The sequence below is a fragment of the Pseudophryne corroboree genome, chromosome 4, assembly GCF_028390025.1.
Source record: "Pseudophryne corroboree isolate aPseCor3 chromosome 4, aPseCor3.hap2, whole genome shotgun sequence".
Lineage (NCBI taxonomy): Eukaryota > Metazoa > Chordata > Amphibia > Anura > Myobatrachidae > Pseudophryne > Pseudophryne corroboree.
This window is the reverse complement of record NC_086447.1, coordinates 531,143,993-531,170,014: the sequence shown is the minus strand read 5'-3', so window position 1 is coordinate 531,170,014 and position 26,022 is coordinate 531,143,993.

The window sequence follows — 26,022 nt, the reverse complement described above, 5'->3', positions numbered from 1 at the left end:
ATTCCAACATACCTTACTTATCCCTTTACTGAGATATCAGTAATGTGTTAGAAGCTGGACCCTTTCCCACACTAAATGCAGAGTATCTGATTTAATTTAAGAACATTGCAAAAAGTGTTAGCATAGGATAGGCTTATAGGATGCTTGTGAGTAAATCCTGGTTGTCAGTGAGAAACTAGTGCGAAATGACAGGACAGTCATAAGAGCTAATGAAGAGGTTAAGGGTAGAATGCAAACTATGCTCAAAATGTTTCCATTGTGCACATCTTGCCATATTCAGCTCTTTCATAGACTGCTCTTTTCACCTGCAGATGAAAGTGATGTACAAATAGAACTAGCAACAGTGACTTAGCCAATGCCTTACATGAAATTTGTATTGAAAGAATTAAATCTAATAAAACTTGCCAATATTAAATTATTGCTAATAGGGCCAAAAAAAAATGTATTAATGGTCAAAACTAATATTTAATAGTCCACACATTGAAAAATATAAATAGATGATACAATAACTACATTTTATTGTCCCTATCAGAATGAATTTCATATTAGCGTATTAATATAATGAATAAATAATATTAGTCTATTAACCTAATTATTCAATAATTTGACCCTCTAGTATATTCATTATATAATATGGGAGGGTTGGGACTGATATGCTGGCGGTCGGGATGCCAGTGGTCAGAATACCGACACGGCATCCAGGTATTCAGAATCCCGACAACTCTCCCTTCCCACAGCCTACACCTAACCCTCCCCACCGCGCTGCCTAACCCTAGCGCTCCTGATTGGTGCCTAAACCTAACCCTCCCCACCACACAGCCTATCCCTAACCCTCCCCGAGGGTGCCTAGACCTAACCCTCTCTCCCTGCAGCCTAAACCTTACCCCCTCGGCCCACAGCCGAACCCTAACCCTTCCCCCGCAGTCTAAACCTAGCCCCCCCCCCCCCCCCCGTGGGTTATCTCTATGGCGGCCCAGCACTGAGACATTATTTATTCCGGTAGTTAGTATTGCGATCCTCTTCGGGATGCCGGCATTCCGAGCAGTGTCAAGATCCCGGTGTCGGTATTTCAAGAGCCAGGATCCTGACTGCGGGGATATTGACCGGATCCCATATGGCCTTTGTAATTATAAGGTTTTCCATCTTTTTCAGTACATAATGACTGCTCCTCATCTGCTGACTGGCCAGATAGCTGAAGTAGTGTGCTATTTAATATTTTCAACCAGCTTATATTATTAACATTAACAATTATTAATAATTAGTTATATAGCATCAGTATATTCCATTGCACTTTACAGTTGGTTATAGAAAGAGAGAGATGCACAGAGTAGTTTGATGCAGTATGCATATAGTAACCCCATAGAGTGATACTGTACAAATAGATGACTTTTGTAATCCAAAATCCTTGTTTTTCAGGTGATCATCCCGTAGGTATTGAGCTCATGTTAAGAATACTTAGTGCTGAGCATGTAAACAGGTTTCTTTGATGTCAGTTTAGTTTCCCCAGACATTCATTCTAGTGATATGTAAAACAGAAAAATAATAGTGTAATAACATATCAGGAAAACGTTATATAAACTTAGATTGTAAGTTTGCGAGCAGGGCCCTCCTACCTTTTATGACTGTTTGTTTTTACCCAGTTTTGTCATCTAATTGTGTCCCATTGTAAAGCGCAATGGAATTTGCTGCGCTATATAAGAAAGGAGAAATCAGCAGCCGGGGTTTCCACCAGATACCAAGGTATTAGAAATATAGAAACAGTCCAACAGGGGACACTCTTCAGACTTCTATATAAAATGCAGAATAATACATTTATTGAATATACTTAACTTGCACAGGTTATTTCCCAAATGGAAGGTCCTGTGTGGACTGAAAGAGTGCCCCCTGTTGGAGTGTGTGTGTGTGTGTGTGTGTGTGTGTGTGTGTGTGTGTGTGTGTGTGTGTGTGTGTGTGTGTGTGTGTGTATCTATATGTATCAGTGAAAGGCTGTGGCACTCACAGGTCTTGTAATCCGTATGCAGGTTATATACTGGTCCACATCACCTTAGAAGGACACTCTAATTCATATACAGGTCAACATTTCATTTTATTACATTAAATTTTGTCAGGACATACGAAATTTAATGTAATAAAATGAAATGTTGACCTGTATATGAATTGGAGTGTCACCTAAGGTGAGGTGGACCAGTATATAACCTGCATACGGATTACAAGACCTGTGAGTGCCACAACCTTTCACTATGCATACCCAGTAGGAGGTGCTAGGTACGCAACTCCAGTCGTTCACCCCCTAATAAAATGTGCTGCACACGCCTATGCTCATTTGCAGGATTTGTCACAGGAGTGATAAAAGGTCAACATGTTACATTGGGATACATACTATTTACCAGCGGGCAAGCGCTAAGAGTCCCCTTGCAGGCTTGGTGGCTTGCTGCGCTCACCACAGGTTCTATTCTCACTCTATGGGTGTCTTGGACACCTACGAGTGAGAATAGCCCCTGTGCGCCAGGATTCCGGGTGTTGGCATTGTCGGTATTCTGGTGTCGGTATCCTGCCCATTGCGATGCAAATTGATTACATCCCGTTACATTTTCACAGGAGTCATAGCCTCAGCCTATAAAATAACATTGAATTACCTTATAAATTTGCTTTATGGTACAATTTCTTAAATTATATATTTATTCGTATTTATCCATTTACAGTATTATTGCATATTGTTTTGTATGTATACAGAATAAATGTTTATAAAGCCTACTAGTTGCCTGACTCAGAGCTAAAGATATACAGTATATGCTTTTTATTATCTGTACTTTGTGTCAGTGCAGTGGGGAAAAAAATTCTATTGGTTTATCTTTGTATCTTTGCACTCCTCTCTCCATTTGTAGCCGATTGACAGAAAAAGTACAATAGTTGGTTTTACTATTTTAGCAATGGAGCATAGGGCCTTATTCAGCTTCATTTGCAAAATCGCAAATCGGACGATTACCAGGAGACTGTGCATGCGCTGCAAATGCATTGCACGTGCATAAAGGCTAAACTTCGATTGCAAGTTATTGAAATGCGATTGCAATTTGATTGACAGGAAGTGACCGTTTGTGGTGTTAACATGGCATTGGTGGAGAGTGGTTGGAAAAATTCAGGCGGATCAGGCCGTTTTCGGATTGTGACTAAAAACATGACACCTGTGCGACTACATTCTCATTATTATGAGTTGCCCTGGGTCAACCGCAATTGTCGATGGTACTCGATTTCTGCGTGTGCATCACGATTTTGCGATTGTATCGGTGGCCATCTTTTACCTTTCTGGGTGGCTCTTCACATGTGATTTTTAGCAGAAACAGGATTGAGAAGATTGTAATTTTTGTCCCTAGTGGTTAGTGATTTACACAAACTGGATTTTATGTTGGGAAGAGGATATGTAATGAAGAGTTAGCAGAAAAAAATAAAGAAATTGTACACTGGCACTATGTACTGTAAGTACTAATATCTATTTAATAATTAAAAGCTGCCATCTCATGAAGTATCCAACAAAATCATATAATAATGGTGAACTTTGAAATAATTATAAGTCAAATATAGTTAGGCCAATACTGTATGTGAGCAGGACAAGGACACTGAAAACACATTTTAGAGAACACTGATGAAATATCATAAATAAGTCAGGTAAGCATAGTTTTCCATGTAAATTACTGGAATGTCATGGGGGAGATCCAAGAGATGTTATTGCTAAAGGGATAGAATGCATTTCTGTTGCTAAATGGGGAGGGGAATAGATTTCACACACTATATGCGGCTGAAATCCAGTGGTTATATAAACTGCATACCTGTCTCTGGATTGTTTCAAAGAGACATTAGAGTTTAATAAGATATAATATAGGGCAGATGTATTAAGCCTGGAGAAGTGATAACGCAGTAATAAAGCAGTGATAAGTGCAGGGTGATAACACATCAGCCAATCAGCTCCAATATGTAAATTGACAGTTAAAAGTTGATTGGCTGGTGCATTTTCACCTTCCACTTATCACTGCTTTATCACTTCTCCAGGCTTAAAACATCTGCCCCATAGTTCTGTCATACTTGCCTACCTGACCCTCTCCATGAGGGAGAAAATGCTCTGTTCCTGGACTTTCCTGGTAATGTATGATTGCCATCACCTGTGGTGAAACACCTTTCTAATCAATTAACTAGCTCACCACAGGTGATGGCAATCATACATTACCAGGAAAGTCCAGGAACAGAGCATTTTCTTACTCATGGGGGTATATTTACTAAGGTCCCAATTTTGACCGAGATGGTGTTTTTTCTTCAAAGTGTCATCTCGGGAATTTACTAAACTCAAATCTCGGCAGTGATGAGGGCATTCGTATTTTTTTGGAAGTCAAAGACTAAAAATACGAATGAATACACCATCGGTCAAATACGACTGTTTTTTGATACAACTCGATAATTTACTAAAAAGTGTATTTCACGAACACTGCCGGCAATAGCCAAACACTGCCGTGAAAAAATACAAATCGTAAAAAAAAGCAAATTTAAAACAGACCTGCTTTTTTTTACCGTGTTCTGATAGGCATGCACGGATCCATGAGATCCGTGCATGTTTATCAGTGGGAAGGGGTGGGAAAGTGTTAAATTTTCTGGAAAAAAATGCGTGGGGTCCCTCCTCCTAAGCAAAACCAGCCCCGGGCTCTTTGAGCCGGACCTGGTTGAAAAAATATGGGGGGAAAAATGTCAGGGGTTCCCCCATATTTAATCAACCAGCACCGGGCTCTGCACCTGGTCCTGGTTCCAAAAATACGGGGGACAAAAAGCGTAGGGGTCCCCCATATTTTTGAAACCAGCACCGGGCTCCACTAGCCAGATACATAATGCCACAGCCGGGGGACACTTTTATCTAGGTCCCTGCGGCCCTGGCATTACATACCCAACTAGTCACCCCTGGCCGGGGTACCCTGGAGGAGTGGGAACCCCTTAAATCAAGGGGTCCCCCCCTCCAGCCACCCAAGGGCCAGGGGTGAAGCCCGAGGCTGTCCCCACCCCATCCAAGCGCGTTAAGGGGCGATTTAAGGGGTTACCACTCCTCCAGGGTACCCCAGCCAGGGGTGACTAGTTGGGTATGTAATGCCAGGACCGCAGGGACCTAGATAAAAGTGTCCCCTGGCTGTGGCATTATGTACCTGACTAGTGGAGCCCGGTGCTGGTTTCAAAAATACGGGGGACTCCTACGCTTTTTGACCCCCGTATTTTTGGAACCAGGACCAGGCGCAGAGCCCGGTGCTGGTTGACTAAATATGGGTGAACCCCTGACATTTTTTTCCCATATTTTGTCAACCAGGACCGGCTCAAAGAGCCCGAGGCTGGTTTAGCTTAGGGGGGGGACCCCACGCATATTTTTTTTTTAGGATTTGTAACAATGTTATTTTTTATACGAAAGGTGCACAATGAAGCCCTGCACGGATCTCACAGATCCGGACGAAATTCATTGTGTTAATGTCGGCAGTGTTTTACTATTCACTCCTGTAAAACACTGCCAAAAAATACGAATGACATCAACATCGGAAAACACGAAAATGCAGAATACGACAGCTTAGTAAATTAGTCGTAATAAATTCAAAAAGTTGCAAATTTACACTTGCGATGTCATTCGTGTTTGAACTTTAACCTCATTCTGAAAAATACGAATTTTAGTAAATATACCCCATGGAGAGGGTCAGGTAGGCAAGTATGTTCTATATGGATATTAATAATTAATATATGGTAAAATGTAAACATTTCTAAATTCTTCAATATTTTAATTTATATTGTAATTTTCCTGTCTACATTTGTACTTTTAAAAAAGAGAAATCTATGTATATTATATTTTATAGATACTGTATTATTGTTAATGTTTCTTATGTTGGTGCTGATAAGTATATTATAATCTATATTAGCAGTTTCACATACATGAATGGGTTAAATTACCAACTAACAAAAGAGCAGGTAGTGCAAATCAGCCAATCAAGTATACAAGGACCCTTTAGGCACTTCATACATACACACTTTGTAAAAAATTGCTATTGAACTAAATGTGTCAGTGGCCAGTTACCGATCCAATTTCACTGGTGACAGCTGGATACAGGAATGTTTCTTTCTATGGTGCTTTCCAGTGGGACAGCTCTTCTAGAGGTGTTCGTAAGAAGCAAGGTGTCTACAGCCGGGGATCCCAGTACCTTGCATAATACTCAAGGCATACCATCATCTTTCCGCTACATCTGTTCTTATACAGTACATATTTGCACAGATTTATGTATGCAATTACACCATTACTTTTGCTATTTATTTGACTTTTGATTTATAACAGTATTGACTGTATCAACTCTGCTTATTAGATTAAACAATGTATCATTGAAAAACATCTTAAACTATGAGTGGTTCTTTTGCATTTGTTTCTTGTCTACAACATCTCCTATAGCAGTTCATGGGAAATACAATTAAACATTCCTGATGTTTTATTCTTGGATTGAAACATTTTGCAACATTTTTGATACTTTGTTGCCACTTCAAAGGCCTTTCTTGGGATAAATATTTTACTTATGATTACATCAAAGTTTACCATTATATTAAGGGTAATAAGTTTATTATTGATTTTTAAATGGAGTAATTAAATGTTCACAAATTCTGCCTATACTACTATTTACATATTATCCAATAGCATAGTAACTATTTTTGTTTATGTAATGATAGGACCTACATACAATGCTCAAAATAATAAAGGGAACACTAAAATAACACATCCTAGATCTGAATGAATGAAATATTCTTATTAAATACTTTGTTCTTTACATAGTTGAATGTGCTGACAACAAAATCACACAAAAATTATCAATGGAAATCAAATTTATTAACCCATGGAGGTCTGGATTTGGAGTCACTCTCAAAATTAAAGTGGAAAAACACACTACAGGCTGATCCAACTTTGATGTAATGTCCTTAAAACAAGTCAAAAAGAGGCTCAGTAGTGAACAAAGTATTTAATAAGAATATTTCATTCATTCAGATCTAGGATGTGTTATTTTAGTGTTCCCTTTATTTTTTTGAGCAGTGTATTATTTAACAAGGCTTTTACAAATAATAATAAATTATTTTTCATTGTTTAGCTCCAGTTTTACAGTGTTACAGTATATAATAATACTTGGTTGCTTGTATGACATTTCTAAAGAGTCACTGTGATCTTCACTTTGAATAATCTTTCACAATTAGCTTAAGGCAGGGGTGAATGACTTCTCTTCCTGATTGCACATTTGCTGATTGTAAAGCTCAGGAGACAGTGAGGGAAGTCGTAGATGAAGATATCATTAGCTAATGGGAGCATGGAAAGGAGAACCTCTGAAAAGTTAAACTTTTTAGAGCTTGATAAATTGGGTCATTTTGCAGATCCTATAGAGATATATGTGGTTGATGGTATATGCTGTTATCTATGTACTGCCTGAGGAATAATTGATGTTTCCAGTAGTAGAGGTTTAATAATTACAACTGATTCTAGAATCAGGGGTATGAGGAAGTACAGAAGTGATGAAATGGGCATGGTATAAAATGTCAATGTTCAGAATGTCGATACAAGAATGTCAGCATGGTTATGGACATTGACATAACCATAATCCTAACTGCAGCCTAACCGTACCATAGTCTAACTGTCACACATGAGGGTCTTAGCCTTACATCTATTGTCCAGCTGTGTTATATCATGGTGTCCTGTAATTCTTCTGCCCATCAGCGGCATTCCTAAGCAGCAGCATCTCCATTGTATACAAATACTCTGACTGCATGGGGACGACCATCTTGGATTTGATCAGGTAAACACTACAGTCCAATCGGATTTCAGGAACATTCACTTACATAACTGCTGCTACCAATTGAAACTGAGGGGGTAATTCCAAGTTGATCGCAGCAGGAATTTTTTTAGCAGTTGGGCAAAACCATGTGCACTGCAGGGGAGGCAGATTTAACATGTGCAGAGAGAGTTAGATTTGGGTGTGGTGTGTTCAATCTGCAATCTAATTTGCAGTGTAAAAATAAAGCAGCCAGTATTTACCCTGCACAGAAATAAAATAACCCACCCAAATCTAACTCTCTCTGCACATGTTATATCTGCCTCCCCTGCAGTGCACATGGTTTTGCCCAACTGCTAAAAAAATTCCTGCTGCGATCAACTTGGAATTACCCCCTATGTGCGCCCTTTTTAAGCTAGCCTTTGTGACTCTCATTTCATATGAAGAGGATACTCCTTGGCTCTGGGCTTCAGTTGCATATGCTCTGTACCGATTTATCTGTAAGTGCTCCTGGGTTCATCTGCAAGTGCTCCTGTTTTCCACATATATAAACTACTGTCATTTGTACACACTCCTGTGACTCCAGTGTTCCAGCAAGTTCCTCCTTTATGATAATGTAGTTCAGCAAGAATTCTGTATTACCATCTTGTAGCTCTCCCCCAGAAAGTTCTTTGCATTGTCATTCCACATCAGTCACCAGCAGTGTTCTGCTTCCATCTAGCATCTGTCCTGCTACTCAAGTCATTATAAGGACGTACCAGCTAGCATACTATCAGTGTAGGTGTTTGGTCTCTGCATGTTAATTATCTGTTAGCTGGAGCTAGCACTGGGTCTCAGGTTCTAGTTCCAATTCTGTGATCGGAGGTGTGAGTCCTGGATCTGAGTGTCTATGTCGGGTGCACAGACCTGACCTTCCCACCTTTAATATCAGTTCAGATTTCTAAGTTCTTGTTTGCAATTTAGTGTATGTGGGTTCTAAATTTCAACTTGTCTGGTTCCCTGAGTTCCTAGATTCCAGTTTCTATTCCAGTCCAGTGTCTGGTCTCTAGAATCATTCCCTATTTCAAATGCTACTTTGGTCCTGGTATACATTAATGAACAGAGATTTTAATAAAGCACCTAGTTTCATCTTTTCTCCAGCTTCAAGTAGACCCAAGGATCTTGATACTGATACACAAATACAGACAACCTGCTTGTTCTGGTCAAATGGCTCCAGGAGGGAAACATACCCCAAGGATGGACACTATTCAGATCCTAGTTGAATGAAAATAAAAGAGACAAATCATGGGAAAGTTATGAGATGTCTACAAAATTTGTCCACACATATGGATACACTATTAGCAGCTTTAATTCTTCCATTATTGCAAGATCTACCCAAGACTGGAAGTTTTTTTATCACCACCTCCTTCATTTTGCATGTACAACGTCCATCATCTCATCCTGAAGAATCCACAATTGGGCAGAGCTTGTCTGTCCTCAGAAGAACACTTGCAATGGATTTGAGAAAGACTGCTTGTACTGTGCTGATTCCTGGCATCTGTTAAACTCTTGTCCCTGTAAACTGTAAACTCTACCTCCTAGCTTACAGTGACAAGGTCAGTGTAGGAGTAGTCTTTCACTCTTTACATGGCAAAGATTGTATCATTCCTGTAACCCTAAGAATAGAGTTCATGGATTCCAGTGATGAAAGCCCCATCAAACTCAAAGTGGAGAAGAGTTTCAACCATGAAGGACAAGTTAATTTTGTCAAATGCCTTTATTGCATCTAAAGAAAACAGGAGAGAAGGCATCTTAGCAGCATTAACAGAATGAACAAGGTCAACTACACATCTTGTGTTGTCTTGTTACTGCTTTCCTGGTATAATACCAACCTGGTAACCATGAACTAGCTGGGGAAGGACTGCATTTAAACAGGAGGTCAACATTTTAGAATTGAGTTTAATGTAGGTATTTAAAAGGGAAAACAGGGCAATACTGGCATTCCTGACAAACACCTCTCTCCACTCCAATCTATCCTCAATGCTGCTGCCCGGCTCATTTTCCTCACCAAACGCACTACGTCTACCTCTCCTCTCTTACTAGACCTTCACTGGCTCCCCTTCCCTTTCAGAATCCATTTCAAGCTTCTCACACTCGCTTACAAAGCCCTCACCCACTCCTCTCCCATCTACATCTCTGATCTTATCTCCCTTTACATTCCCACACGTCCTCTTTGCTCTGCTAATGCAGAACAACTTTCCTGCCTACGGATCACCTCCTCCCACTCTTACCTCCAAGATTTTTCACGTGCTGCACCACTTCTCTGGAATTCCCTACCTCTCCCCCTCAGACTCTCCACCTCTCTACAAAACTTCAAACGGGCTCTCAAGACCCACTTCTTCACCAAACCCAGCCAAATCTCATCCTAACCCTCTGTTCTACACTCTCCATGTACCCCATCTGTGTCACCCCTGTCTGTCTACCCCTCCCCTTTAGAATGTAAGCTCTCACGAGCAGGGCCCTCTTCCCTCATGTGCTTATCCTTTCTTACTTTAATAATCTTCAACTGCATCAACTCCAGCAGTCTTCTGCCACCTGATACTTATTCCAGTGTCATCTGCTGATGTAACTATGTTTATTTACCCTGTACTTGTCCTATACTGTCATCAACTGTAAGTTGCTGTTTTCCTGTTTGATTATTCATGTACTCTGTAATTGGGCGCTGCGGAACCCTTGTGGCGCCATATAAATAAAGATAATAATAATAGTGGGCATCCTTACCCTCCTTTTAAATTTTGGCTTCAACAGCCTGTTTTGAGAAGAAGCTGCCTTAGAAAATACTACTGGGCAGAGCGGAAATATGGGGACAAGTACTTTTTGTTACAGTTTATAGTAAAACGTTGTAAAGTCTTCTACACTGGGTGCTTTATGTTATTTAATTTGCTTAATATCTTGTTCAGTAATTTCAGAACTCAATGCCTCTGCAGCCTCCAGGGAGGGGTGCCTGAAAAGGCACTGATAGAAAAACTGTTGGATCAGTGAGATAGAGCTAGATGCCAAAACAGGACTGGGAAGGTTGCAGAGTTTAGCATAGAAGTCAAGAAAGGCTTTAGCAATAAACTTGGGGTTGTGGGTGTGATTACCCGATAGGGTCATGATGGACAAAATATTATTTCAGAATGACTTCTCCGGTAACCAGGATGCTAACAGTCTATCCACTTTATCCCCTTTCTCATAAAAAGACTGGTTCAGCCACCAATTTGAAATATTCCTCTGCTAGCTTGGAGGATTTATGACACCTGTTATTTTTAATTGTTTTAAAACATGTGTGCATTTAGTTGATATTATATTGTAACATTATGGGGCATATTCAATTAGCCATGGGGATTAATCAGCAGCTAATTGCTGGGTAATTTACCGCACAGCATGGGGAAAGGCTATTCAATTAGAAAGCTTGTTCCCTGCACCTAAAATCTGGAATTGCTGTGCGTAAAACTCACTGATTCCGCATAAACTGCGAAACCACTAACTTTTGATCATAAGTGAACCCCAGATTGTGCTGTTTTCTCTCACAGACTTTTCTTCGTGGCTCCTGAAGCTGTGAGGAAAATTACACCATTGGGAATTCATGCAGGTGAATCCCTACTAATTGGATCGGGCCAGAGCAGTAATTAGCCGTGGGGTAAACCCCAAAACTAATTGAATATGCCCCTATAGGTTATTACTAACATATTTACAACACTTGTTGCAGGAGGTACAGTATCTATATTGTGTTGCTGCTAATTAAAATACTAACATACATTTACATTTTGGCTTCATTCCATGTTGTCATCCAAACAAACGATGTGGCAAATAATACCTGATTTATGGCATTTTGGTTTATATATCCTATTATAAAGAAGTAATCTGGATGGATACCAATGATTTCTACAGTAAGGGATTACAACTATGTAAAAGTTTATTTAAATCATCATTTTCAGATCAATACAGTATATACACTAGCAATGGCTCAACTATTTTAGAGGTCTGTAGGCTGGTCCATGCGGTGCGTGCCATTGTTCCAATCCTTCCTGACCAGTCCTTTAAAGTTTTCATGACAGTTCAGGCGTCTTTGATTAAGTTTAATAGTTAATACATTTGTGACCTGGCAGAGAGATGGAAACACATATTTCCATTTAGTGGGGTTTTTAGCCTTAATCCTCAGCAAAGTATTACTTTGCCAAGGTAAACTTGACAATTGAAGTGAAACTGCTTTTGCATGCATTATAAGGAACCTGAGATTTAAGAGTTACCATGTGATCTTCTCCTGGAAAATAGCTACTGCTCAGTGCTAAGTTTGGATCCATTTTTCCTCTATTACCAATTTAGCTACTTTTATAATAAGACAGGGATAATGATGATGATGATGATGATGATTGATGATGATGATGATAAATGAAAGTATAGTACTATATCCCACAAACCCAAATAAAGACAATTTAGATAAAGGAAATTGATCATGGATTGATGCACAATTAGTTAAAATATACTGAAAAAACATTCTTAGAAATACTAATATTCTTGCAATTATAATTCATATTCATTTGTGAATATTACCGTTCTGTTTTTCAAAGTTGAAAATATTGGGTATAATTTACAAATCTGCAGTGCAGCACAGTGTTATTATGTTGTTTTCACAGTTGTTTTATTATTTTTGCAGAGCATAGACCTGTGGATTTGAGTGCAGAAAATGTGACCATTGCAGTCTGAGAAAATCTTTCTGTGTTATACAATAAATGACAGACAGCAAGATGGATGCACAGTTGTAGCAGACTATGGGGCTGATATAGAGCTGAACATTTAGCAACATTTCAAAAATGTTAATATAAAAAGAACAACATTCTGCACTATTGTGAGATGCTCATGTCAGCATAGGTTCTAAGATGCAGCTTAAGTGTAGAAAGGAAGTAATTAAACCCCCTAAATTGTGGAGAAAATATTTGAAAATATGGATATCCGAGCCCCACTTTTAAGCAATCAACAGCATTATTATCTAACAAAACACAAAAACAGCACCTTGCAATTATCTGTTCAACAAGAATAAGAACTAAAAAATCCTGGCAAAAAAAGTTAAATTAGCTATAAACTATAAATCATGCAAAAGGTATAACTAGGCCAAAATAGGCCATTCCCAAATCCATATATTCCAACCGAATAGTGTCTGCAACCTTTCTAGAAGAAATTATTAAACTGTAAAAAAAAACATAAAACAAATATTCAGACAAAAATAATTAGGTACATAAATAAACACATAAATACATCAATACATAAATGTAAAATAATAAACTAAATAAAAACATGTAAAATAATGAATTATGAAAATTATTTTCTTTGTTACATTGATAATTTACTTTATTAATCTCAATGATAGTTATTTCCTTACTTCAATGACAGTAGTTTTATCATAGAAAGTAATTGCTCAACTGATCAACTTATCTATGTAAACAGATTTCTTTAGGATTATATTTGAAATTCAGTAACTGGAAAGTATAATATATATCAATGAGAGAATATAAATATTAGGACTTGTGAGTTATATTTCATTTAAAACTGAGTTATGAATCTATTGCACAATGGTCAAAAAGTGTAAATCCTATGACAGAGGATGCGGGTTCTACTAACAGCCAGAGAAGACAGATAAAGGGAAGTTATTCTTACCCACAGAAGGTTGTCATTAGCATGCTAAGTGCTGAAGAGAGCATGCATGTGTCCTGAGCATGATGACCCAGGAGCAGGATATCAGATTAACATCGGTCGCAGTACTAACCAAATGGTCCAGTCTGCTGGAAGGGACTATTTCAAAGGTAACTGAATTCAGAGTAAGAGGCAAATTACCTGTCAATGCAGTCCTTTGTCTTTGTTTCCATCTACAGGAAAGCAAATCAGTGGGTGTCATTGGCCACATGTGTATTGAGATGCCTACACAAGGTAACTACACTAGATTAAAGGCACATCACATTGGATATGGTTTATGAAGTACAATTAATATTTCCATTATCATGAAGAACAAGCAGTTTTCCATAAAGACATATCTGGTCTATTCACAGGTTTCATATCTCTAAGCATTGTTTCCAATGTAATATATTTAGGGTCATTTTGTAGCTAAAATAGCAGAGAGTAATATAGACATCCCATATTCTAGATCATCATTTTGCAGGGGAAGTTATGTCCAATTAAGTGAATTTGAGTTATAAGTTATATGATCAAATCAGGGAGGATCTCAGACTCAATTATCTATCCAGCTACATCAGGATTTATATGACTTCATCCAAGGTGTGATACTCTGCTGATTAAAGGTGTGGCCATCTATTGTTCTGGGTTCAGACTTTGGAGAATCTTTGCTTGGCATGGATGTTTGCAACCTGCAGTCTCTGCAATTTCCTTCCATTTCTGCTGGGACAGATTAGCTGTGGTTTAACTGTAAGATTTGTCATTTTTATTTTGATTGCTTGCCTGTATGTACTTTTGAAACCATTTCTGGTTACCATTCTTTTCTAAATAAGCATTGTACCTTTTTGTAAATTATTTACAGTCAATGTGGCAAAACCAGTGCTTGTGGCTTCCAATCCTAAAACGTGGACAAACAGAAGCAAAGCTTGTCCCTCACCACATAACTAAAACCTAGGAATGACATACAGTATAAACACAATTATTTATTTTGTTTCTGAATTTCTCAATAAGAAACTTTTGACCCAGAGGTGCCATGAAAAAAATTCTGATACTCTAGGGAACCGTAACTCAAAAAAATGGGCGAACATTGCTATAGACTTATTAATTGCTGAAGCAGGTAGCAAACTGAGGTTTTGCATGGGCATTGGGGTTGTCATGCCTTTGCACTTGTTATATAAAGGTGTTTAGGGACCCATGACCCCTTTTTTAATATTATCAAGAGTGGTGGCAGTGGAGTGTGTATAATTACTGCACTCTGACCAGTAGTTAGAGCGCAGAACCCTTTCAAACAAATCAGTGATAAAGTGAGGTCTCTGACAGCAACCTATTGACTCCATTCTGTGATCTACCTTTTCTCCATGTGAGAAGCCCTCCCACTGGCATTTGGTGATTATTCTGCTTAAAGCTACTGTAACAATGGGCCTAATTCAGATCCCGTCACTATCATAGGTGTGCGCAGCACATTTTATTAGGGGGTGCACGGGGGAGGGGGGGTGTCTAGCACCACCCATTGGCATTCCTTTTAATTCCATACCCATATGGTGGTTTCTCCAAAGGACAACCTCTAAAGAAATATATCCTTCCTGGGCAGACATTGTCTTTAGTCGGTAATCACTATTCATGTAGGATATCACATGGTCCAGAAGATGCCTGTTTGTGTAGGAATATAACCAATGTCATCATCATACAACAGAGATTCAACTAGACTCATGTCTCCTCCTGCCCTCTGCGTCTCTCAGCCACACATCATCTCCTCCATGTCTCTCAGCTACACCATCATCTCCCGTCTGCATCTCTCAGCCACACCCTCTCTCCCCTGCATCTCTCAGCCACAGAATCATCCTCCCCCCCCCCCTGCGTCATCTCCTGTCTGCATCACTCACCACTGTGAGAGGCACTTTGGGTCTTTCAGCCTTCACCCTTCACTGTGCCTCTCAGCCTCCACTTCTGTGTCTCTCAGCTTGCAACCCTTCACTCTTTGCCTCTCAGGCTCACCCCCTTTACTCTGGGATCTCAGCCTCCCACCTTTGTGTCTTTCAGCCTTCCCCCTTCACTCTGTGCCTCTCAGTCTCTCACCCTTCACTGTGCCTCTCACACTTCACTCTTTGCCGTTTCCCCTTGCCTCCACGTCTCTCAGTCTCCCCCCTTCACTCCGAGTCTCTCAGCCTCCCACCTCTATGCCAAGTCTCACCCTTCATTCTGTGCCTCCATGTATTCCCCCTGGCTAGCCCCCTCTTTTTCCCCTGAAAAGCAGGCTCTGCTGCAGCAGTTTATAGTACTTACGTACATTAGTCACTGAAGTGTCAGTACCGCTGTAGTGTTGGCAGCCACATGAAGAGAGAGAGCATGGGTGTGCTGCGTTTCGCTGCATCACATTGCGCTAGGAACAGAGCCAGGAGGAGGGTTAGGTGACGTCATCAGTGTTTCTGGAGCCAGGAGGATGGTTACGTGATGGCCGGCTGGCGACGGCAGCCAGTAAAGTAATAAACATCGGCGGGCGGCGGTACATGGGACACAGGAATGAACAGGATGACCGGCTATTACTTCAGCAGCGCACTGCTGCAGGCATGTGAGCGGGTGGTGCCAGACATTAGGGGGTGCCTGTGCAAACCGGGCACCCCCCGTGCACACTGCTATGGTCACTATTCTTGTAAGAACACAATGTATCACATGCACAGGATCCATACTGCATGTGCACAGTATGGATTCTACATCAACACTCGCAAAGTGGCTGCAGATGTCAGATGGCTGACATTGTTATCAATAAGCTGGTGAATTTATCCATAGGTAATATTGTAATGACCTGTGATCAAAGGCGTACACTCCCAGGTAGAAAGATGGTCAGCGATGTAAAGGCAGAGCCTGCCAGCAATCTAGCAGGTTGATGGTGATAGAGGCTGCAGTCTGCAGTTAGAAGCTGGCTGGAGTTATAGGAATGCAAGAGCTGGAACTCACAGCACACAGGACAGCTGAAGACTGAATATGCAGAATATCCATAACTGTTGTGACAAGAACACTGGGATAGTGTTTGAGGGCAGGTATATTTGTCCCAGGTTCTTGTCTTACACGTTTTAGAAAATGTTAACTTCTAGGAAAAATGCTTTTTGTTTTGTCTGAACCTTTTCAGTTTGCTGTAAAAGCTGGGTAAAGGCTCTGAGAGAGAGATAAGGCGAGTTCTAGACATTGGGCCCAGTTCGGGTCTTTGGCCTCACAGAGGGCTAATCAGGGTTTCAGCTGTGTAAGAGTGATATAGTGCTTCTAACCTGATTAGTATGGGCAGACTGCCTGGGAAGGCTGCAGGATCTGTGTGTGAGAGACACGCTTTCTGATGCAAGTAAGCTATACAGTATGTACTGAAGAACTCTGTGTTTTGTTTAGTGACAGTTAGGAACATCTTATGTTTAGTTAGTGCCGGACAGGCAAGGTATTTTTATTTTGGGGTTTGTTTTATTTTCTGTTTCAATAAAACTGGCCGGGGTCAGTTGTACCAGAAACTGGACTTGTGTTGTCCCTCAGCTGCTGCGTGCTGCCATATTCCCCAGGAAAAGGCACCTTGCACCCCTACAGTGTTACAACTTGGTGGAGAATGCAAGCAGGCCGTTCTGCGCATAAGTGAAAGCAGCAGCTTTGTGAGGCCTGCAGAAAACGGTGGTTTATGCAGATACAGCCCAGTGTGAAGTTACTGAGACTCACCCCTGAGGGTTTGATATATGTCCTGGGTGAAAGCAGCTGCAAAACCGCCTGAAAAATCTGTTGACATGGAGGATCTGCTTAAAGCCTTGCTGCAAGCTACAGCGGCTCAGCAGGAGGCCAACCGACAGCAGCAGGTGGCAATGGAGGAAAATTGGAGACTACAGCGTCAGGATAGAGAGGCCTTAGCAGAAGTGGTGCAGAGACTTGCAGCTCGGGTTGGAGATGTGGCCGTCAGTGCTCCAACCAGCTCTAGTTCTATACGAGCCAGTCACTTCCTGCAGAAAATGACAGAGGCTGATGATGTGGAGGCCTATCTGACCACGTTTGAAAGGACTGCCGAGCGTGAGAACTGGCCGAAAGCACAGTGGGCCAGTCTGCTGGCACCTTTCCTGTCAGGTGAGCCCCAAAAAGCTTACTTTGATTTAAGCCCTGCTGAGGCTCGGGACTATGATAAACTAAAGACTGAGATCCTGACCCGCCTGGGAGTCACGCTGTCAGTACGAGCGCAACGGGTGCACCGTTGGCTGTACGCCATGGAGAAGCCTCCGCGCTCCCAGATGCACGACCTTATTCAGCTAACAAAAAAATGGCTGCAGCCAGAGACATTAACTGGTCCCCAGATGGTGGAAAGAGTCGTCATGGACCGCTACTTGAGATCTTTGCCCATGGTCCTGCGCAAGTGGGTGAGCCATGGAAACCCGGGTACTGCTGACCAATTAGTGGACATGGTAGAGAGGTATTTGGCAGCAGAGGAACTACTGATGACCACCCAGCAACCCATAGATCCTCGACAGCGCCCTTCAGTAAAGACTGGTAAGACTGTTCCGTGGGAAAACGTTGCTGGGCGGTTAAGAGAACGCAAGGCTGGAGAGACTGTAAACACTGGCCCTGGAAACAGGCCAATGGGGCTAGAACGGTCTATGCTGCCCAAATGGGTTGATAATCGTGTGGTTAAATGTTTTAGGTGTGGTATGCCAGGTCATGTTATTGCCAATTGCCCAGTCACGCAAGAACCCATGCAATGTGATGCTGCCTTTGAATGTCGCAGAATGTCTTTCTTTGCTAGGTTAGCCTGTACTGTGGTACCTTCACCTGAGCTGGAAAAACAAATGTGTGATGTGTTCTTAGAAGGTAACCGGGTAGAGGCCTTGCTAGATTCAGGAAGTTTAGTTACCCTCGTGAAAGCTGGGTTAGTGAACCCCTTGAAGGTCCAGCAAATACCTATTGGGGTAACTTGCATACATGGGGATACCCAATATTATGCCACTGCTGAGGTGAATATAGAAACTTGTTGTGGGTCAGCAATGGTTAAAGTGGGACTGGTCCCTACCCTGGTGCATGAGGCCATAATAGGGAGGGATTTTCCTCATTTTTGGAAACTGTGGGAATCACGGTTATCAACAGATGTGAGAAGTAAAAAGCCAGTTGATAATACCGGTGATTTTTTGGATGTACGTGGGTCTTCGGAACTTTCTGGCCCTTTGCCTTTTGCTAGTTTGGCTGGGGAAGTGACAGATGGGGAGTCCAGTGAGGACCCTCTTGCCGGGAACAGAGACATAGTAGTTAGAACTGAAAGCGTGCCTGACCTGGAGGTAAAGAAGGATCTGTTTGCGTCTGAACAGTTAAAGGATCCTACCTTAATAAAGGCTAGAGAGAATGTTAAGATTGTTAATGGGGAACCTGTGGTACCAGGTGACAGGGTTACGTATCCCCTCATGGCCATCTGTAATGAGCTCTTGTACCACATTGTCAAAAGGGGTGAGGATGTGGTGGAACAGCTGGTAGTTCCCCAGCCTTATCGGAGAACGGTACTAGATTTAGCTCATAGTCACGTTACCGCAGGACATTTAGGGGCAGAAAAAACCACTGAAAGAGTTTTACAAAGGTTTTTTTGGCCAGGGGTTTATAAAGAAGTGTCTGAATATTGTTCTTCCTGTCCTGAATGCCAGTATCATGCCCCTAGACCCCATTTCAGGAGCCCACTAGTTCCCATGCCTATTATAGAGGTCCCGTTTGACAGAATAGCCATGGATCTCGTGGGGCCCTTGTTAAAGTCTGCTCGGGGCCATCAGTATATCCTGGTAATTATGGACTATGCCACTCGATATCCTGAGGCTGTCCCTTTACGCACTATCACAACCAAGGCGATAGCTAGGGAGCTGGTGCAGGTATTTAGTAGAGTGGGAATACCAAAAGAAATTTTGACTGACCAAGGTACTCCATTTATGTCAAGGATCATGAAAGAATTGTGCAAGTTATTTAAGGTCACTCACCTCAGGACGTCCATCTACCATCCCCAAACTGACGGGTTGGTGGAAAGGTTTAATAAAACATTAAAAAGTATGTTAAAAAAGGTTGTTGAGAGAGATGGGAAAAACTGGGATTGTTTGTTGCCCTACTTGTTAATGGCCATCAGAGAAGTTCCTCAGTCCTCTACGGGGTTTTCTCCATTTGATTTGTTGTATGGTAGACACCCCAGAGGGCTGTTGGATGTTGCCAAAGAGACGTGGGAAGGACAGCCCACTCCTTATAGAAGCGTTATTGAGCATGTAACACAAATGCAGGATAGGATTGCAGCCGTGGTACCTGTTGTCAGAGAGCACATGGAACAGGCCCAAAGTGCTCAACAGAGGGTCTATAACCGGAGTGCCAAGATACGGGAATTTGCTCCTGGAGATAGAGTTCTTGTTTTGGTACCCACTGTGGAAAGCAAATTCCTTGCTAAATGGCAGGGTCCATTTGAGATTAGGGAAAAAGTGAATGAGGTTAATTACAAAGTATACCAGCCGGGAAAGAGAAAACCCGAACAGATCTACCATGTTAACTTAATCAAACCCTGGAAAGATAGGTTGTCTCTGTCAGCGGAGCCTTGCCCTTCGGTGTCTTCACCCCGGTTGCTTCCCGCAGTGAAGGTGTCAGAGACATTATCAGCTGATCAGAACAATCAGGTTAAAGAATTTCTCATCCAAAATAGGGAGGTATTTTCAGAGCTGCCTGGCCGAACGACCATAATAAAACATGACATTGTCACAGAACCAGGGGTCAGGGTTCATTTAAAGCCATATAGGATTCCTGAAGCTCAGCGAGAAGCTATTTCTAAGGAAGTTAAAACCATGTTAGAACTTGGAGTCATAGAGGAGTCTAACAGTGAGTGGTCCAGTCCCATAGTGCTCATCCCGAAGCCCGACGGTAGCATACGCTTCTGTAATGACTTTCGTAAGTTAAATGAGGTGTCCAAGTTTGACGCATACCCCATGCCCCGTGTGGATGAGCTTGTAGAAAGGCTGGGAACAGCCAGGTTTCTCACCACATTGGACCTGACCAAAGGTTACTGGCAAATACCTTTATCTGATAGCGCCAAAGAAAAAACAGCCTTTTCGGTTCCGGAGGGGCTGTACCAGTATAAGATGTTACCCTTTGGGTTGCATGGGGCTCCAGCAACCTTTCAACGGGCGATGGATAAAATTTTGAGGCCCCATAGAAAATATGCAGCTGCCTATTTGGATGATGTGGTAATTCACAGTACAGACTGGGGGTCACATTTGGTTAAAGTACAAGCAGTACTGGACTCAATCAGAGAGGCAGGGTTAACTGCTAACCCAAAGAAGTGCTGCCTCGCAATGGAGGAGGTCAAATACTTGGGCTTCACCATAGGCAGAGGTCTGATTAGGCCCCAATTGAATAAAGTTGATGCTATTCAAAACTGGCCTCGTCCAGTGAATAAAAAACAGGTAAGGGCTTTTTTGGGAATTACTGGGTACTATAGACGGTTTATTCCTAATTTTGCGACCACAGCGGTGCCGTTGTCAGACCTTACCAAAGGGAAGCAGTCAAATGTGGTGAAATGGAACCCTGATGCAGAAAAGGCGTTCCAAGCGTTAAAAGTGGCTTTGTGTTCACAACCGGTGTTGATAACACCAGATTTTTCAAAAGAATTTGTGGTACAGACAGATGCCTCAGAGGTAGGGATAGGTGCTGTGCTGTCCCAAACCAGAGATGGGGACGAACACCCTATCATTTATTTGAGTAGGAAACTCAATGAGCATGAAAAAAGGTATGCCATTGTGGAAAAGGAGGCTTTGGCCATTAAGTGGGCACTAGATACCTTGAGATATTACCTCTTGGGTAGACAATTCAGACTAGTGACAGACCATGCCCCTTTAAAATGGATGTATGTAAATAGAGGCAAGAATGCTCGTGTAACTAGATGGTTTCTAGCGTTGCAGGACTTTAAGTTTACTGTCGAACATAGACCGGGAACACAATTGGCCAACGCAGATGCATTGTCTCGCATCTTCTGTTTGGGGGCTACAAGTGTTCCGGCCCCTAGGTCGAAACAGGGGAGGGGGATATGTGACAAGAACACTGGGATAGTGTTTGAGGGCAGGTATATTTGTCCCAGGTTCTTGTCTTACACGTTTTATAAAATGTTAACTTCTAGGAAAAATGCTTTTTGTTTTGTCTGAACCTTTTCAGTTTGCTGTAAAGGCTGGGTAAAGGCTCTGAGAGAGAGATAAGGCGAGTTCTAGACATTGGGCCCAGTTCGGGTCTTTGGCCTCACAGAGGGCTAATCAGGGTTTCAGCTGTGTAAGAGTGATATAGTGCTTCTAACCTGATTAGTATGGGCAGACTGCCTGGGAAGGCTGCAGGATCTGTGTGTGAGAGACACGCTTTCTGATGCAAGTAAGCTATACAGTATGTACTGAAGAACTCTGTGTTTTGTTTAGTGACAGTTAGGAACATCTTATGTTTAGTTAGTGCCGGACAGGCAAGGTATTTTTATTTTGGGGTTTGTTTTATTTTCTGTTTCAATAAAACTGGCCGGGGTCAGTTGTACCAGAAACTGGACTTGTGTTGTCCCTCAGCTGCTGCGTGCTGCCATATTCCCCAGGAAAAGGCACCTTGCACCCCTACAGTGTTACACTGTACATACACAGATATGACAGATGACTATAGTAAATGCAGAGTATCTTGAGACTTTGCACAGGAATGACAGATGTGGTATAATGCAGAGTAGCTTGTAACTCTTCAGAAGTATAACAGATGATTGTGGTAATGTAGAGTAGCTTGTAATGATTCAGAAGTATTACAGATGACTGTGCTAATGCAGAACAGCTTGTAACTCTTCACAGGTATAACAGATAACTACGGTAATGCAAAATTGATTGTAATTTTCATTGAAGCAGCGGGATGTGCTGCACAGATACTTTACTGACTGGAACAGCTTGATTGTCTGAGGCTGGCAGAACTGACGTAGGCAGAGCTAGGGCAGGCAGGTATGCCTGACACTGTAGAGATACTTGAATAGAGGAACAGAACTTGTAACAATGAAGGGCTAACACCAGCAGACTTGAATTATTATAAGACTAAAGTTGGATGAAGACTTTGGTGAGCAAAAACAACAGGGCTTGTTGTGGCAAAAGGTTAACTCTACATGACGTGACTCAGATAATGGCTGGAGCTGGATACAGACTTGCAGAGCAAAAGCAACAAGACTGGTTATAAAAGGGGGTTAACTCCAGCAAACTTGAATCAGGCAATGGCTGAAGATGGACAAGAGCTTGAACACTAGAAATCCTAGGCAGCTTCGCTGGCTGCAGAAGAAGGTTACTATAACAACAGATACTACAGCTTATGGCGGAAGAAATTGTTAGCAAAAGTATTTCTTTGCAGATAGGATCTCCTCTGTTACATTCTTAATCAGTAGGCACACACTGGGAAGCTCTTGTGGTATAACTCATTTTAAATGAAACTGTATAGATCATAAAATAAACTAACATGCTAAACTAAACAGGTATATACAGTATGAGCCATTACCTTATGCTTCTTATCTCTCCTTCTGGAAGATTCCTATAACAAACAAGTACAGTATGTTCATATATCACAGACTGTTAAAACATTAACACAAAAACAACAGCTCCACCTGCTGTCCCTCCAGCGTAATTACACTGATAAAGTCTCAGTCTGTTGTAATATCTCAAAACCCCTACACAACAACTGAGGCTTAACCAGTGGTTCTCAAACTGTGTGTCGTGGCACCCTGGGGTGCCGTCGGACAACTACAGGGGTGCCTTGGATTGGAGGTCCAGGACCAATTCAAATTATTTATGGTCAATGTAATAGACAAAACCAGTGCTGGTGGCTTCCAGTCACAAACTATGTGGACAAACAGAAGTGAATCTTGTCCCTCACCACATAATTGAACCAAAGGATGATCTATAAAGACAATTTACTTAATTTAATATTTCTTTCTAAATTTCTGATTAAGAATCTTTAGTTCTAGGGGTGCCATGAAAAACATTCCGATACTCTAGGGCGCAGAGATTCAAAAAGTTTGGGAACCACTACCTTAAATCCATGAGACCCATCTTTCTAGATAGTCTGTGATGTCTTTCTCCAGCCAGTGGCTTGATGAGAATATCTGCAGTCATATCCTCTGTTGGACAGTATTGCAAGTTGAGAAGACTTTGTTCCTGTAAAACTGCCAAGATGTGGTACTTCACATCAATGTGCTTGTATGTACACGTTCTGTTTGTGCTAACGTTATATGAGAGATGCACTGGTGCTTTACCTTTTTTTTATTTGGTTAGCATCTTACTTCATCTGTTTTGCACTCCTGCATATCTTTGGTATCTGGTTTAAAGCTGCTTTCAATCTCTTGTTCATGTTCTGTCATGATGGTGTCTCTGGAGATAGTGTTTTCTTTTTTATCCAGATCTGCTGGGCTCATCACTTCATTTCTCAGCTTCTCAACAAATGTCACACTTTTGCTTGTAGTCACCTTTTCTGTCTTTGGATTTAAAATTCTGTATCCTTTGAAACATTCTCTGTACCCAACAAGATTTCTTTCTATTGCCCAGCTCTGCAGTTTACTGCATCTTTCTGTGGAACTGTACACAATTGCTTTACATCTAAAAACATACCTCCCAACATAACCCTCTCCAGGAGGGACACAATGCTCTGCTCCTGGATTTCCCTCTTAATTAATGATTGCCATCACTTGTGCTGAAACATCCTTCTTATCCATTAACCTGTTCAAAACAGGTGCTGGCAATCATACATTAAGAGAAAAATCCAGAAGCAGAGCATTGTGTCCCTCCTGAAGAGGGTCATGTTGGGAGGTATGCTAAAAACTGTAATGTGTTTCATAATGGATTTATTGCCATGCCATAATTCATATGGAGTTTTCTCCACTGTTCCGGAGAATAGTCTGTTCTGTAACTAAGTGGCTGTCATTGTGGCTTCACCCAAGTATTTCTCAGATAGTCCTGAATATGTTAACATGCATTTGATCATTTCCATCAGAGTTCTATTCTCTCTTTCAGCTACCCCATTCTGTTCTGGTGTGTAGGGTACTGTCTTTAGGTGTTCTTTACCGAGTTATCTTAGGAAGTATTCTACTTTGTGTCCTTTGAATTAAATTGCATTATCGCTGCAAAATACAAGTGGATTTCTTTGACATTTATTTCTAGCCATTGTTACATAATCCTGTAATATGTCCAGAACTTCTTCCTCGCTTTTAATCAGATAAGTGATTGTGTATCTGGAGTAGTCATCAATAAAAGTCACTATATATCTCTTACCGCCTGGTGTATACACTTTTATTGGGCCACATGCATTGTTGTGTATAAGATCAAGTGGTCTCTGTGCTCTGCTGTCACCTTGTCTTGGAATTGTTATTCTTGTGGCTTTTGTTTTTATACAGCATTCACACCTCATGGTTGTTGAACAGTCTGATACTGTTAGGCCTCTCCTTTTCAGTTCTTTCATGCTGTCTGGGTGTCTGTGTCCTAGTCTTCTGTGCCACATATGAATACAGTCAGTGTCTGTGTGTGCTTAATCTTACCTCTTGTATTGCAGTGTCAAGATGGTACAGCTGTTCTTCTGTTTTGGCTGTGGCTGCTACTTCTCCTCTATTCTGGATAATGCACCTTATCTTGGAATTTGATAGTAAGTAAGGGCCAAATTCAGTAAGGATTGCAAATTCTGCTAATTAGCAGAATTTGCAATCCTTCTGAATGCATGCTGGGGGGCGCCCAGCATGCTGACCACTACTACCCCCCCCCCCCCCAATCAAGCAGAAATTGCAATCGCATCGCAATTTCTGCTTGATAGCAGAAATTAAGGTTGCTTCCTGCCGGCGCAGCTAGGAGACTCACCGCCATCTTTCCGATCACTTCATGTAGCCGCCACGATCATGCCCACCCCACACCCTGTTTGTTTAACCCCGCCCCCATTTTGTTGGCTCAGCCCCCACAATGCTCTGTCTCCGCCTAGCACGTGTGCTATCATCTGCAAATTTTATGATAGAATTTGATTCTGAATGAGACAATCAGAAGTATATAAAGCGTATAGAAATGTACTTAAAACACAAGCTTGGGGAACTCCTGTTTTTAGTATTAATTCTGATGACAGGGCAGAGCCCATCCTAACTGTGGACGATCTATCAAAAAATCCAACAGCCATTTACACATATGTACATCATAATCAATGTTTTATTATTTATTTATTATTTATTTATTAGCAGTTTCTTATATAGCGCAGCATATTCTGTTGCGCTTTACAATTAGAACAACAGTTATAAAACAAAACTGGGCAAAGACACAGACAGACATAGAGGTAGGAACGCCCTGCTCGCAAGCTTACAATCTATAGGGAAATAGGCATTGATACTCAAGAATAGATGCTACCTATCGCATAATGGTCCACCAGATTGCTAGGTTCTTAATGGGTTGTATGATATGATCACCCAGAAATGTTGGAAGACAAAATATGTGAGGTTATGTGGACTGTACAAAGAGGATCTAATTAGATAGGAAAGCACTGAAGGTTA